The sequence below is a fragment of the Camelus dromedarius genome, chromosome 5 (genome assembly GCF_036321535.1).
Source record: "Camelus dromedarius isolate mCamDro1 chromosome 5, mCamDro1.pat, whole genome shotgun sequence".
Classification (NCBI taxonomy): domain Eukaryota; kingdom Metazoa; phylum Chordata; class Mammalia; order Artiodactyla; family Camelidae; genus Camelus; species Camelus dromedarius.
The window spans coordinates 70,681,447-70,695,982 of NC_087440.1; the positions used below are offsets into that span (position 1 = coordinate 70,681,447).

The 14,536-nt window shown below is 42.9% G+C and overlaps 1 protein-coding gene and 1 pseudogene across 12 annotated transcripts in view; one reads left to right on the top strand and one right to left on the bottom strand.

Annotated features, from left to right (window-relative positions):
- TTLL5 (tubulin tyrosine ligase like 5) overlaps nucleotides 1-14,536 on the top strand; it is a 254,949-nt gene that overhangs the window by 136,651 nt on the left and 103,762 nt on the right. The window lies entirely within an intron of this gene.
- LOC105086242 (small ribosomal subunit protein uS5-like) lies at nucleotides 13,567-14,243 on the bottom strand (annotated as a pseudogene).

The following is a 14,536-nucleotide window of genomic DNA, read 5'->3' on the forward strand; positions in this document are numbered from 1 at the left end:
CCACGACTTGCCCAGACAGTCTGAGGCCTGGCCGTGGAGCTTGCAGTTCCCTAGACACTCTGGAGTTGGACTTGGCCAGCCATCCCTCTGTTGTTACTTTTCAGAGGTAATAAGTGAGATTAATTGCAGGCCATTCTCCAGAAGAGAAAGTAGTCAGGGCCAAATACAGTCACATGTTTAGAAGCCTGAGGTGTGCCTCAGAGCAAAGCCGATTTAGAATTATACAATCGGGCCTCCAGCATGCAGGTACCGAGTGTTCATGACCTCTTTTTTTCTTAAAGGGATCGTATTCGGTTTGTAGATGCTGATACGTGGGTATTAGGCATTTCTTTAGCCAATGAGATGGGTAGGATTTCTCAAGCTACCTTTAACTATCCATTTTTCTGGGCACATGGGGAGTCGTTTGGAGCTGAGGCTTGAGGTGGGAGGCCTCTCTTCATTACTGCCAGCCTTGAGTGGGATCGGATGGTGTCAGGGAGGAGCACTTCCTAGGTGAGGCGTGCTCAGTGGGTTCACAGTGCATCTTTCTTTGGGAGACCTGGAAGGGTTACTGTAAAGTCTTGGCTGCTGCTTGGAATGATTTGGGAAGGACAGGGCCTCAGACGGCTTGGCAGGAACCTGAGGCTCTGTTTTTTTCCAGTCCAGCCCTTCCTTGTGGATCAAGCTGTCAGGGAATCCCACGAATGTCTGGCTTCTGCCCCTTTGTATGTTTTTCCAGCATTTGTCATTGAATTATTTTTATCCATCTCTGGCTTTTTCACACACGCAACCTGGGGATTTGTCTGTTCCTCGATATTAAAGGTGGGGGAGGTTGAAGGCACAGCCATCAGTTTGTTCCTCCTTTTTGTGATGGGGCAAGACATCATGGGCCGGGGCTGCTGGGCCTGGCGGCCCCCACTCTGGAAAACAGCTGTATGTCAGAACTTAAGTTCTGTACTTGGGAGTGGAGTACCTTGAAGCCCCAAGTCTTGGAAATGTGGGCAATATTATGTGCCACCCTCTTCCTCTACAGTGATAAATTATAGTCTGGTACCCTTCTTTACATAATTTTTAGGAATGAATTTTTCAGAGATTCTGATTCTAGTTTAGCTAATACTTTTCTCCCTTCTTTTAGGTTATTTCTTACGAATGTTGCTGGAGATTCAGGTCTCCGACTTTCAGTCAGTCCTCAGAAATACTTTTGTTATTTTGTATTCATTTTCTATGTGTCAGGCATGATGGTAGCTGCTGAGGTATAGTCCCTGGTCTCCCAGAGTTTCCTGTCCAGGGTGTATTTCCACGTGCTCAGCGTAGTGCTGGGTGCTGGGTAAGGTCGTTGTAAAGACTTTGTAGACATGCTGTTGGGTCACCAAGAGGTCACCAGCCATGAGGAGTCACGTGCACGTGGAACAGTTAGGGAGCAGTGTCAGGCAGCATAGAACAAAGATTTAAATTTTGTGGCATAGGCAGTTTGAAGAAACTATCAAGAAGAGTGTGTAAGGATTTAATCCTGCCACATGCTACAACATGGATGCACCTCGAGCACATCCGTTATTTACGTGAAATAAGCCAATCACAAAAAAGACAAATATTGTATGATTCCACTCCTCTGAAGTATCGAAAGTAGTCTAAACCGTAGAAACAGAAAGTCGAAAGGTGGTTGCCAAGGGGAGGGGCAAGAGAGGAGGGGGAATTAGTACTTAATGGCTACAGACTTTCAGTTTTGCAAGATGAAGAAGTTCTAGAGATCTGCTGCACAACAGTGTGAATATACTTAGCACTATTGAACTAAACACATAAAAATGGTTAAGATGGTAAATTTAAAGTTGTACTTTTTACCACAATGAAAAAAGAGTAGGAGGGACGAGTATGTAACATTTTAAAAGAGAGCCCAGTAGTTCCACAAAAATTATTCAGCCATCAAAATGGTAAGGCTTTGCTTCCATCCTCTGCCTCTGTTTAAGGTTATTATTCTGAAACTGGTCCTTTAAATTCTTCTATTTTTTTTAAAAGCATGTTAACTTTATAGGAAAGGGGGCCATCAAACCCTGTTAGGAAGAGGTCATGGTGTAGTGGAAAGAGGGAGGACTTTAGCATTTGCCTTACTGAGTATGTGACCTTGGGCAAATGACCTAGCTTCTGTGAGCCAGTTTTCCTATCTGCCTAAAAATGCAGATAATGAACCCCCACCTCATTAAGTTGTTATAAGGTTTAGTTGAGTTGTGCGTGTGAAAGTAGCCAGCGAAGTACCTCGTTTGGGTGTAGGTTCTTGATACCATTTAATTCCCTTTCCAGGAAAAAAAAAAGAAGAAACTTAAAATTGGACTTGCTTGGGATGTAGTATTGCTACACTACTTATTTTAGTATCCGGTTTAGAGGAAACTGGCCAGCACCCATGTGCAGTGCACTCCTGGTGCTGGATTACAGAGATGTGGCCTTTGCAGCTGAGGAAAGGAAGGCAACCGAGTGGGGCCAACAGGAGACTTTGCGTTTTCCTTTGACCCTGTGCTGAAGGGTGACTTCTTTCTACTCACCAGGCCCTTCCTCTCTGCTATCTTCTTCTGAATGTTGAAATTTCCATTGCAGCTCAGTGTTCCAGCCAGTAAACACTCATATTTTCCATCCATCCTGGGGGTCGAGCTTTGGGAGAGCTTTGCTCTGGAGGAGTTTGGAGCTTATAATTTTGTACTCTATCCTGTTATATAAACAACACTCTCTAGCCAAAGAGCACAGTCACAAAAGGAAACCACTTCTGGGGGGGCCTAAACACAAAAAGAAACTCTTTCCGGTTCAGAGTTCTGTAGAAATGATATTTCATTCTTTATTCTCCTTCTTTGCCATAAAATAAAGTTTCCCTAACCTTCCTCCTCCCAAGTCTTAGCTCTTACCACGCCTTCCCCTTGACTAAAACATTTCTCTGGCACATCAATGATGAAGGCCTGAACTTCTCTCTGAAATTCCTCTGCATCTCTTCTCACTCACCCAGACACATAGCCTTTTAAGGGATGTGCTGTGTGTCAGTCAAGCTCTGTGGCAGATTCTACAGGTCTTCATTCACCGGGGGAGCTAAGTGCCGTGGGTGGTTGCACCAAAGCCAGAGTGACTGGGGTTTGGCTTTTGAAGGGGTGTTGGTAAACTTTGGAAATGTGTCAGAGAGCTGGCTGGACATCACACCTGGGCCCAGGCAAAGTAAATTTGGGAAGGTTTGGGCCTAGTATCAGAAGTGAAGGGAGATCTTTTCTTATCTGCAAGCCAAAACAAAATGTGGCCTGCTTTGCAGTTTGCCAGGGTAGCATTCTTCCCATTTAGTTTGCCTCCCCACTTCTCTCCCCAAATATTCAAGATAAACCACCTTACATATATTTCCTTAGGATTAACACACACACACACACACACGCACACACATGGACACAACCCAGTTGTTGTTAGAGGCCAGATCCTGTCTTATTTAGCCATTCACTGTAATTTTATCCACCCACAATTGATGATTATTTTGGTTTTAAGAGGACTGAATGCAAAAGTCCATGTACAAGCTGAATGAGGCTCCTTTTCTAGAATTTGGAAATTATGTCTAATTTATCTAATTCATAATCCAGTTTAATTCTCACCTGGTTTTTCTATCATCTATCTTTCCAACTTAATTCTGTTTGCCAGTCCTGAAAGAGTTTGGAAAGAATCACAGTGGTGAAGAAACACTGTATCTTTCTTCTTGACTCCTGCAGAGAAACATTGATGACCCATTTTTAAAGCTTACTTAATATTGACTCAACAAATTTAGCTAAAGATCCCGACTGATCCTCCTGCCCATCTTTCTGCTAAAAGACTCTCAGCGTATTACTGACCAAGTACAGCTAAGATATAAATGCTTTTTTTTTTTTAAGTCCTAGAATATAAGAGGGTGAAAGGGGAAAAGTTTCCTGTATCTGTGTTCTAATCAAAGAAAACAACAGACTCGTAGTGTCTGAAAAAAAAAAAAAAAAGGTTCTCTCGTCCCTGCATATATTTTGAGGGGCAAATTTTTGGTGTAAGTTTCTGGTTTTGGTGTAGGTTCTTGATAACTCTGAGTTCTCTCTCCAGAAAAGAGAAGAACAAATAAAATTAGACTTGCTTAGGATATGGTATTGCTACACCACTTAGTTTAGTACCTAGTTTAGATACAACTGGCCGTCACCCCATGCAGTGTCAGCCAGTATCGCAGTAGGGAAAGCAGTTATACTTAATCACAACGCTAAAGTTTACAGTATTTGTTTTTATTGTGAAGTAAGGATCTATATTAAAATTATGATTACGCACCATTAAAATGCTTCTAAGGAAAGATAGCTAAGGGAAGTTAAACTTAAAAGGGAACATTTAAATTTGGAGCCACGTGTTCTTTGGGAGATGCGAATCGGGCTGGAGGTGAGAGAGGCAGTGTATGAGAGCTTAGGATTTCAAAATGTCACGTCATGTGGCGGGCCCAGGTGTTCATAATAAGTAACAGTAGAAGCCTTGTCCTAATTGGACCATTCTTATGCTTCAGAGGCAATAAAGGGATGTTTTTGGCTTTCATGCATTATCAGGCTAAGACTTGTATTAATTTGGCTTCAAAGCCAATAATCAATGCCACGTTTTGCCTGGTTTTTAAAGAGAAGTTTTATTATCTTTCTGTGGTGAAAATAAACTATAGGTGCATCTCAGTAAAGTGACTGTAATCTAGAAGGATTTAGATGAGAAAATCAGGCTTTCTGGAACTGCAGATAAGGAAACCAGGGGGGGGTGGTAATAAATGGGATATATTTAAAGGCTATAGGAAATCAAATTATGTTCTTCTGAAACTGGGTTGCACCAAGGAAAATTGAGTAGATGAAAAAATCTGCCTATATTATTAGTGTTCTCAAATATCTTGCTAGCTGCTTGAACCTACTACCACTGACATTTGAAATACAAGACCCTAAAAGAAGAGTTTTGTTACTTTCTTCACCAAATATTTAGTATATTGAAATATTTGAAAAAGAAGAAAGGTGAAACTGGTAATAAGGAATGTTCCAGCTGGAAAATGGCTTCATCTGGTAGTTGTTAAAACAGTGTTACCCCCAAAAAGTTAGCCTGCATTTATTGGATATCTCCTGAGTGCAAGACATGGGACTGACGCTGAAGGAGGTGGTAGACAGGATCTCTCTCTGTCCACAAGAGGAAAGCTTATAGTCATTTAAGTTATTAATACAAATACCATAAGGCAATATGTACTTAATTGTCAACTAAGAGGATTATGCTGTAATGGTCCGAGTTCAGAGGAGAAATTGTTCCCTCTGACTGGAGAAAGTGGGAAAAACTTCACAGAAAAGGTGTGTGAGCTGAATCTGGAAGGGCAGATGGGGCTTGGGTAGGCAGAGACGCTAAAATTAATCAGTTGAGAGATGATTGCACGTTTACCTTGCACTTGGCACCACATGAGGATCTATGAGATGATCAAGTGTTCTCCACACTCTTGTAAGGTAGAGCTGACAATTCAGCAGGGCAGTCCTGAGACCACCGCCCCGGGTGTTTCCTTATTATTTACATGTGAAATACACAGTAAATGATAAAAAGGGGCATGGGGGCTCAGAGGAGCTCACAGTTCAGAAAAGGTAGTAAAGACGGGTTAAGATAAGGCAGAGGAAGGGTTTGAGGTAGGGTTTAAATGCAGTCCTAGATTATTTACAGGCTACAGACAGGTACAGAGAAGGAGAGAAGGAAAAAGAGATAATGTACAAGGTGTTTAAAGCATTCTCAAGGGGCAGTGAATGGAAACCAGGCTGGCTGATGAAATGTTTCAGTCAAAGCACTTTGAGATTTAAATGATAAAAGCTGAAATCAAGCTGGCTTGAGATTTTTCAGCTCATATAACTAAAAGGTCTAGAAGTTGATGTTGGTAACTTATGAAGCATCATTAAGCATACTTTCTGATTCCCTCCAGGTCACAACTAAATGAGAAATTATATAGAAAAAAAAAGATAGCAAAATATTGACTTTATTACTTATAAAGATAAACTAGAGAATACAGCTTGGGAATATGGTACAACAGGGCTTTTTACCTTTCAAGGCTAAGTCTTTCCAATTGTTTTATTTATTCTAAAGATTTTCTTTTGTTGATATTTTGTTAATTTTGATAATTAAAACAAAATTCTTAAGAAATAAAAAGACCTTCTAATGTACCACAAAAACAAGAAAAGCAAAAACAAAAAATAACTTGGTCTGATTTTCAAGGTGAACACCTGCATCTGGCCTCAATCTGTGTTTCCAGTTTTATTCTTCTTCACACGTTTAGTTCCAGTCAAACTCAATGGATCAAAAATAGTACATTTCCCCATCACTACATCCTTACTCCATTCCGTGGCGCTTATCCTATTGGTTTACTGTTTACTTAGTATCACTCCTTCACAAAGGGGTAAGTCTTATTCACTGTTGTATCCCAGTGCCTTGGTAAACAGTAGGCACTTAAACATAAAGAATAAATATTAAGTAAAAGAATGAGTGAATAGACATGCTGCTCCTCACCTGTATCAACATGTCCAGACCCTTTTCTCCTACAGGGCTCAGCTCAGCTTGGCCTTCCTGCAACCTTCCCTGATGCCATCCCAAGCGGATATTACTAGGCTTTCTCTCCCTTCTGTTCCTCATCACTGGACTCATAAAAGATATCATTAAAAGATATAATTCAGAGAAAGCTCTGGCTAAGTGCACAACTTTAATTCCTAGAGAACAGATCTTTGTGGCTCTTCCTATCCTAGTTAGCTGAGCTCTAGGAAAAAAGCCCTGTTTCTTCTTCATGGAGTTTAGAGCTTACACAGCCCCCTTCCCAAATCATCAGGTCCTTATTGCTTCTCCCTGAAACCCTACTCAGTTCTTTCTAGTTACCCAAGATCACAAGTGCCCTTTACGCAATCTGAGTGGGGGAGGGGTTGGTAGAGGCAGGGTGTGGACGAAGAGGAAAAGGCAGAGGCCCTTCCATTTGCCATCCTTCTCCCCACCTCACCTAACCCGCAGCAGTCTTGAGAGCCATTCCTAGAAAGTTCTTGAGAGTGAAAGGGCACTGCCATCTTTGACTGCCCAGTATGTAATAGCTATTTCTTTATTTCAGTATTTTCACATTGGTCGGCTAATACCTTACTGTGTTCACTGAATATGTGTGATATTTCAGCTTTTTGGTGTCCTTTACAGTAGTTCCTCTCTCCTCACTGTCCTTGTTTTTGATAGACTTATAACTACCTCTCTATCCACAGGTTCTGTATCCATCGATTGAAAATATTTTTTAGAAAATTCATTAAGTTCAAAAAAGCAAAACTTGAATTTGCTATAGTCTAGCAACTACTTATATAGCATTTACATTGGATTAGGTATTATAAGTAATCTAGAGATCATTTAAAGTATACAGTAATATGTGTGTAGGTTATATGCAAGTACTACGCCATTTTATGTAAGACTTGAGCATCCTCAGATTTTGGTATCCACGGGGGTCCTGGAATCAATCCCACATGGATACCAAGGGTGACTGTATTGGTATCTGCTACCTGGGTGGATAGTATGGGGAATGCGTAATATCAGGCCACCATCTCCCTAACTCCAGGTTCTAGTATCTATTTACTTCTGCTATGACGCATACCTGTCCTCCTTATATTATGGTTGTGTGTATCCTTGTCTTGCCTCCCATAGTAGATTGTAAGCTTTTTAAGGGCAGAGACTGAGTCTTATACATCTTTATATCCTCATGCTTCTCTGTACAAAGTGCTCAGTAAATGTTTGGTGAATAAGTGGCTAAATCAGTGCTGTCCAGTATGGCAGCCAAAAGCCACATGTGGATTTTAAAAATTAAATTTGTTAAAATCAAATAAAATGAAAAATTCTGTTCCTCAGTCTTACTAGCCACATTTCAAATGGTCAAAAGCCACATGTGGCTCATAGCTACCATACTGGGCAGCACAGGACTAGACGGCTGACCCAGAAGATGTGGTAAAGACCCAAACTTCGTCAGTGGGGGAAAAAATGTACAAAGAAAGGCATATTCTTGATTATTCGCTTAGGCTCTTTGTAGATGTCAAGCCTTTTTTGTTTAGATCTAGAGATTTAGCACAGATGCTGTTCTTGAACTAATTTGTGGTGCTGGGAGGGGCATATTCCTGTGCCTTGGGAATCTCAAAAGCTCAGAGCTTCTGAATTACTAGTGTCTGACCAATCAGAGCTGGGCTGGCTGAGAGGAAGCAGCTTTTTAAGCAGATCTCAGCATTATTATTTTTTGGGGGGGAATATGCCCTTGACTAGATATTAGGGAGAGGTCTTGCTTCCCTGCACTTACCCAGCCCCCAGCCCCCACCTGCTTGGCTGGCAGTCCTGACTTGGCTTATAGCACTGCTGTAGCCCTGGGGAACAGAGCCAAACATGCGGAAGTGGTTACGTGTACTAGCTCCCAGGGAAGCTGTGGCTAGCAGGGGGAGTGGGTGGGGTCCTGCCTGATGGCTTTTCAAAGAAGCCAAATCTTTGAAGTTTTGTTTTAGCAGCTGCCAGGTATGCTGTTTCAGCACTTTGCAGACTCTCTCACTGTGTTCCCATATCACATTTTTTCTTTACTATATGTGCATAGTATACACAGTGGAGCTTGGATGTTGGGAAGGTAAATATAAAATTGTAGAGTAAGGTGCTAAATACAACCCTCTTGCTTTTTCTTTTTATTCTGACTCTCCTGTGAAATAGCCACTTTAATGCTCCCTTTTCCTTTCTCAGCTTTGACCTTTTCTGATCACCTGCCAAAGGAGAGGCAAACAGAGTCCTCTTCTATTTGGGGAAAATAGTAAGTTTTGAAAACCTGGAGCTCCTACGTTTCTCTAATGGATTGGGGCATCACTCTGAGAATAGAACATCTCTCTTTTTCAAAAGAACAGTTGACACCCCACCCCCACAATCCACAAGCAACCCTGGTACTTCTGGTCTTGAAGTAAACTCCTTGAATATAGATCTTGTTCACCATTGGCTCCTCAGCATTTAGCAAGATGCCAACCATAAATATTTGTTAAATGATTGCATTTGTAGCTGCTGTGCTGCTGGGGGGAAGGACTGGGTAGATAGAGTACCCCTCCTCACTCTTACCTTTCTCTGCCTTCTTGCTTAAGGAATCCCTTTCTCCTGTCCAGCACACAGTCATCTCACACCTTTCTAGCTGCCCCCAAATTTGCTCCTTTCTCTCTACTCCACTCTTTCGGAATATAGTATATACTCCCTTGTGTAATTATCTTCAGTGCCTTTGTTCTTGCTCTCATGAGCTGTAACATGAGGCACAGGTTATATTTTATTCCTGCAGAAAGATCCCCGGGCCGGGAACAGGAAGACCTAGGTGCCAATCCCAGGTCCACCTGGAACTTACTGACTGGAAGTAAATCATTTGAGCGAACTTAAGCCTAATTTAGCCACTTGGAAAGTGAGGATGCTTGGATTGTCATGAGAGTTCAGTGAGATTATCTACACAAACCTGCTTTGTAAACTGCAAAGTACTGCACACAATTAGGTCTTTTCAGTATTAATAATACTTATTATCACTATAAAATCGTAATGTTTGTTTATGCTGCTGATGATACACAGACATCTCTCCCAGAGTTGAGGTAAATCATGAGTTTAGCCCCATATCACTCAGCTTGGCACAGGTTTAAAGCATGAAATGGTGCGTTCCAGGCCCTCTCTGTCATCACCTCACTTTCAGTCTGCAGGTTCTTCCTTTCAGACCTGTGGGGTCGTTGTTTTTCTTACTACTCCGCCTGCCTTTTCTCCCCTCAGGCCCAGGCTGAGCTCTCTCTTTTAACCCCCTTAGTTCTTAGAGCAAGTTCATCTCATCCCATTCCTGGCTTTGGCTGGAATTGCATGGGCATCCTCTCCTCAGCACCGCCACCCGCCTCTGCCCGTCCACCGCGCTGGGCCCCGTCATCCTCCTCCCTCCTCCCAGCTCCACACCTTCATCCTCAGCACGGCTCGGGGCCCTTCCTACTCCTCTCCCTGCCCTTCCTTCTCCGCTGGACTGTCCCTTCAGTCTTCCCTTTCCGTTTCGTCTCATCCTGCATTTCCTCTCCTCTAGGCTTGGACCTTTTATCTGGAAAGGATATTCCCCCTTTCAGGACTGATGTTTCGTGCATCTCCTCAGACCTGTCCCCCAGTCCCCACCTGAAGGCATCTCCTTCTCTGAGAAAAGTAGACAAATAAGCACTGCCATTTTTCAGTACTGTCATATGGCTTCAGAAAATCCAGATTCTTTTATTTTAAAATATCTAAGCGCTCACATTTAAATGTCATACCCTCGTGTTGGGAGAGCAGGTGTTCTACAGAGGCAGACCAATCTGGATCTCCCCCTTTTCCAGCCACTTACTAGCTGTGTTGCTTAGGACATGTTCTTTGAACCTACTCTTCTTATCTCTAAATGAGGATAAAATGCCTAATTTTTAGGGATGTTCAAAGAAGCAAATGAAAAGTAAATGACATAAGAAAGCACTTTTACAGTACCTGCCCCAGAGTAAGTGCTCAGTAAATGGGAATTATGTAAACATGTCCACATCATCTATCTGTACCCTGTTTTACAGTAAAAAATTGATACCCAGGGAAGTTAAGTGATTTGTGCAAATTCTGAGGCCTACCTGGTGATAAAGTAAGGACTAGAATGCAGGCCTTTTAGTTTTCTGCCTGATGAATTTTCCTTTTGATCCCTCTAACTCCTCCAAGGGTTATTTGCTCTAGTTTCCCTTCTTTAGGTGGAATGGAGGGCTACCCCAGAGAGAGGTACGTTCATTTATTCGTTCAGCAAACATTGCATGACTGCAGTGTTGCCAGGCTCTGAGTGGACAAAGACCAGAATGATGAGCACACTGCCTTCAATGGTTGGTCCAGTGGGTAAGAAATAGTCCTTGTGAGGAACAGTCACAGGACAGAAAACATGCCTCAAGGAATAAGCTCTGTTAAGAGGAAGACAGGGTAGACTTCGCAGAGGACGGATGATTGTTTTTTAAGTAAGTGAGAATAGCAGACCCTTGTGTGAGGGCAAGGAGGATGGCAGAGCACGGCTCGAGTGCAGGTTTGGGGAGCATGGCATGCACGTAGGAGAGGGTCGAGGATCAGATTGGAAGGTCAAGTGCTGGATACGCTGTGTTTGGGGGATTTTATCTCATTATCTGCCCTTTTCATTAATGTCAACTTCAGAAGTCAGGGGAGTTTTTTTGGTTTTTGGTTTTTCAGCATCTCTGGGTCTTTATACCTAACGTTCCCACTGTCTTTCTCTCCCCCATTCACATCTGCAAACTCTTTTTTTCATTCTGGATCCAGCCCAGCTCTAACCCCTACTCTGTGCACCTCCTGCTGCCATCCCACACAGACGCGGCCTGCTAGCCTGAGGCTGGGGTGTTTACCTTGTGTTCTAATTAGATTTTCTTGTCTTTCCTCCACCACCTCCTTAGATGTCAAGATTGTGCATCTTTGTACTCCTGTTCCTTAATGTGGCATGTGACACGTAGCATCTACCCATTTAACGTATGCTGAATTAAATATCTGGTTCGTAATCACAGAGCAGACTCCCACCTGGGCAGCTCTTTTACTAATGCCTGTCTTTGACACCACAGAAATGTAGGTGGTCAGGTCAGGACTTTCTCCTTTAACCAGTCACAACTCAACGTGCTTCCATCTTTAGGGCCTGAGCATTGGCTTCCTCTGGAACAAACCCAAACACTGAGCTGGTCAGAAACCTGCGACAGCAGCACTGTCCCCCCTTCTGCTTTGGCAACACACTTCCACGTACTAGAACTTTGCTCCACACACTTGAAGAAATTAAAAGACTCAAAACAAAACTCAGCTGGATGAATTGCACCCAGTGAAGTTAGTATTAAAGTAGAGCAGTGTCCCTCAGTGTCCGTCAACCTGCCTCAGGTTTCGTCCTCACCTGGTCATCCTTCAGGACCGTGTGGCCATGTGAGTGGTGTGATTGATCTACTGCCCTGACTAGAGGACTAATATACTCACGAGGAAACGTTTCCTCACAGTCCAACGAACACACACTCTGTACTGGGCACCAGCTTGGTGCTACGTTTCACCTCTTAGGTATTGCAGATCTACCTGCCCCTCCCCGTGCTCCATGCTCCAGCCAGGTCAGCATTCATCTGACGAACAAAGCGGCAACACTGCATTAAAATATGTGATCACAGTGTGTACTGATCACACTTTACACACACCTGAAGTTTTCTCAGTACAGAATAGTTGAGAATCTCTTCCTTAATGCTTTAATGAAAAGATGCATTGCAGTCCAGCAGTGCACCATTGTGATAATGTACCCTGACTCATGCAGACCACTCTGATATGATAATGCATTAAAACTAATTTCTCTTCTTTTAAAATGTATCTAACTAGTTGCCTAAGTAATCTATTGCTGCTTATTAAATTATCTCAAAATTTAGTAGCCGAAAACAGTAAACATTTCTTATCTCTGTTTCTGTGGGTCAGGAATTGAGGAGCAATTAACTGGGTGGTTCTGGCCCAGGCTCTTTCGTGATGTGACGATGAGGATGTTGGCCAAGAGGGCTGCAGTCATCTGAAGGCTTGCCTGGGGCAGGAGGATCACTTCCATGATGCTCAGTCTCACATGGATGATGAGTTCATGCTGGCTGTTGGCAGAGGCCTCAGTTCTTCAACAGATGGACCTCTCCACAGACTGCCTGTGTATCCTCATGACACGGCAGCTGGCTTCCCCCAGAATGAATGACTTAAGAGAAAGACAACAGCCACGTGTCTTTTGTGACCTAGCTCAGAAGTCAAACACAGTCATTTAAAAAAAAGAAATTTTTTTTTCTTAATTGTGGAAAAATACACATAAAGTAAAATTGACCATTTTAGCTATTTTTAAGTATACAGCTCAGTAGCAGTAAGTATATCACATTATGGCGCAACCATCATCACCATCCTCTTCCAGAACTCTTTTCATCTTGCAAAACTGATACCCTATACCCATTAAAAAATAATTCCCCATTCTCTCTCTCTCAGCCCCTGGCAATTACCACTCCACTTTCTGTCTTTTTAAATTTGACTGCTCTAGGTACCTCATATAAGTAGACTTATACAGTGTTTGTCCTTTTGACTGGCTTATTTTATTTAGCATGATGGACTCAAGATTCATCTATGTTGTAATGTGTCAGAATTTCCTTCCTTTTTAAGGCAGAATAATGTTCCATTGTATATATGTACCACATGAAAAAAATTTTTTGTTGTTTTTTTGGGGAGGTAGGAACATAATTAGATCTATTTATTTTTATTTATTTATTTTTTTAACAGAGGTCCTGGAGGTCCTGGGGGTTGAACCCAGGACCTCACTCATGCTAAGCATGCACTCTACCACTGAGCTATACCCTCTCCCCAAAATGTATGTACCACATTTTGTTTATCATTCATCTGTTGATGGACCCTTGGGTTTCTTCTACCTTTTGGCTCTTGTGAATAATGCTGCTATTAACATGGGTGTACAAATAGTTGTTCATGTCCCTGCTTTCAGTTCTTTTGGGTATATACTCAAGAGTGGAATCATTGAATCATATAATAATTCTATTTTTTTCCCTAAGCTTAATTAATTCACTTTATTTTTCTTGCATAAATACACTACATGGTGACCATATCTGGAGCACAGGGTCTTCTTTGCAGAGACTCTTATGTGCCTCTTTACTACATGGTCAGTGAATTTATCATAGGGAGACTTGGTGAACATGGTCTCTTTCTAGAGGTCAAGGTAAGATGGTGATAGGTGTTGGAGATGGCATCAAAGGTGGCCTTGGAGACATTGCACAGGATGGCAGTGCAGTCCCCAGATAAGGTAGAGTAGTCATTGATACTGGCCACCAGCTGCAACTTCTTGGGCACAAGGGCCCAGGCAACGCCAGTGTCTCTGGGGTGGAGATGAGGCACACCAACACAGAGCCACAGCATCTGGTCACCTTACTCAGGACTGTGTGGGGCATGTTCCCCCAGTAGCCTCACTGTGGAGAGGTTGGCCAGGGTGATGGCCCCACGGATGGCAGTGGCTGCCTCCTTGGAGCACTCATCCAAGTTGACATGGCCCTTGTAGTCCTTAGTGAACAAATGCCTTGAACCTGGTCCGCTTTTGCACAGGTGTAATCTTCACGCTTGCCCTTTAGGGTCATCCCCAGGGAAAAGTCCATGACCTCAGACTCCCTGCTGGATGAGTAGAAGAGAGATATTTCCTCCAGATGCTTGATCTTCATGTCCATGGTCAAACAGCCTGGCAAGGTAACAGGGAGTCACTTCTTGTCCTCAGCCTCACCTCAGTGAGCTCCGTGGCCTTGCCCCACCCCTGCTGCCCCCGCCCCCAGCACAGCTGCAGCCCCATCCCGGAAGCTGCTGCCCATACCTCCACGGAAGCTGCTGTGGCCTCCTCCCACGCCACCAGTGTCATCCACCACTGGGTGTTTTCTTGGAGTAGAAAGGAAATTCTATTTTTAATATTTTGAGGAACTTCTAGACTGTTTTTTACAGAAACTGTATCATTTAACATTCTCACCAGCAGTGCACAAGGGTT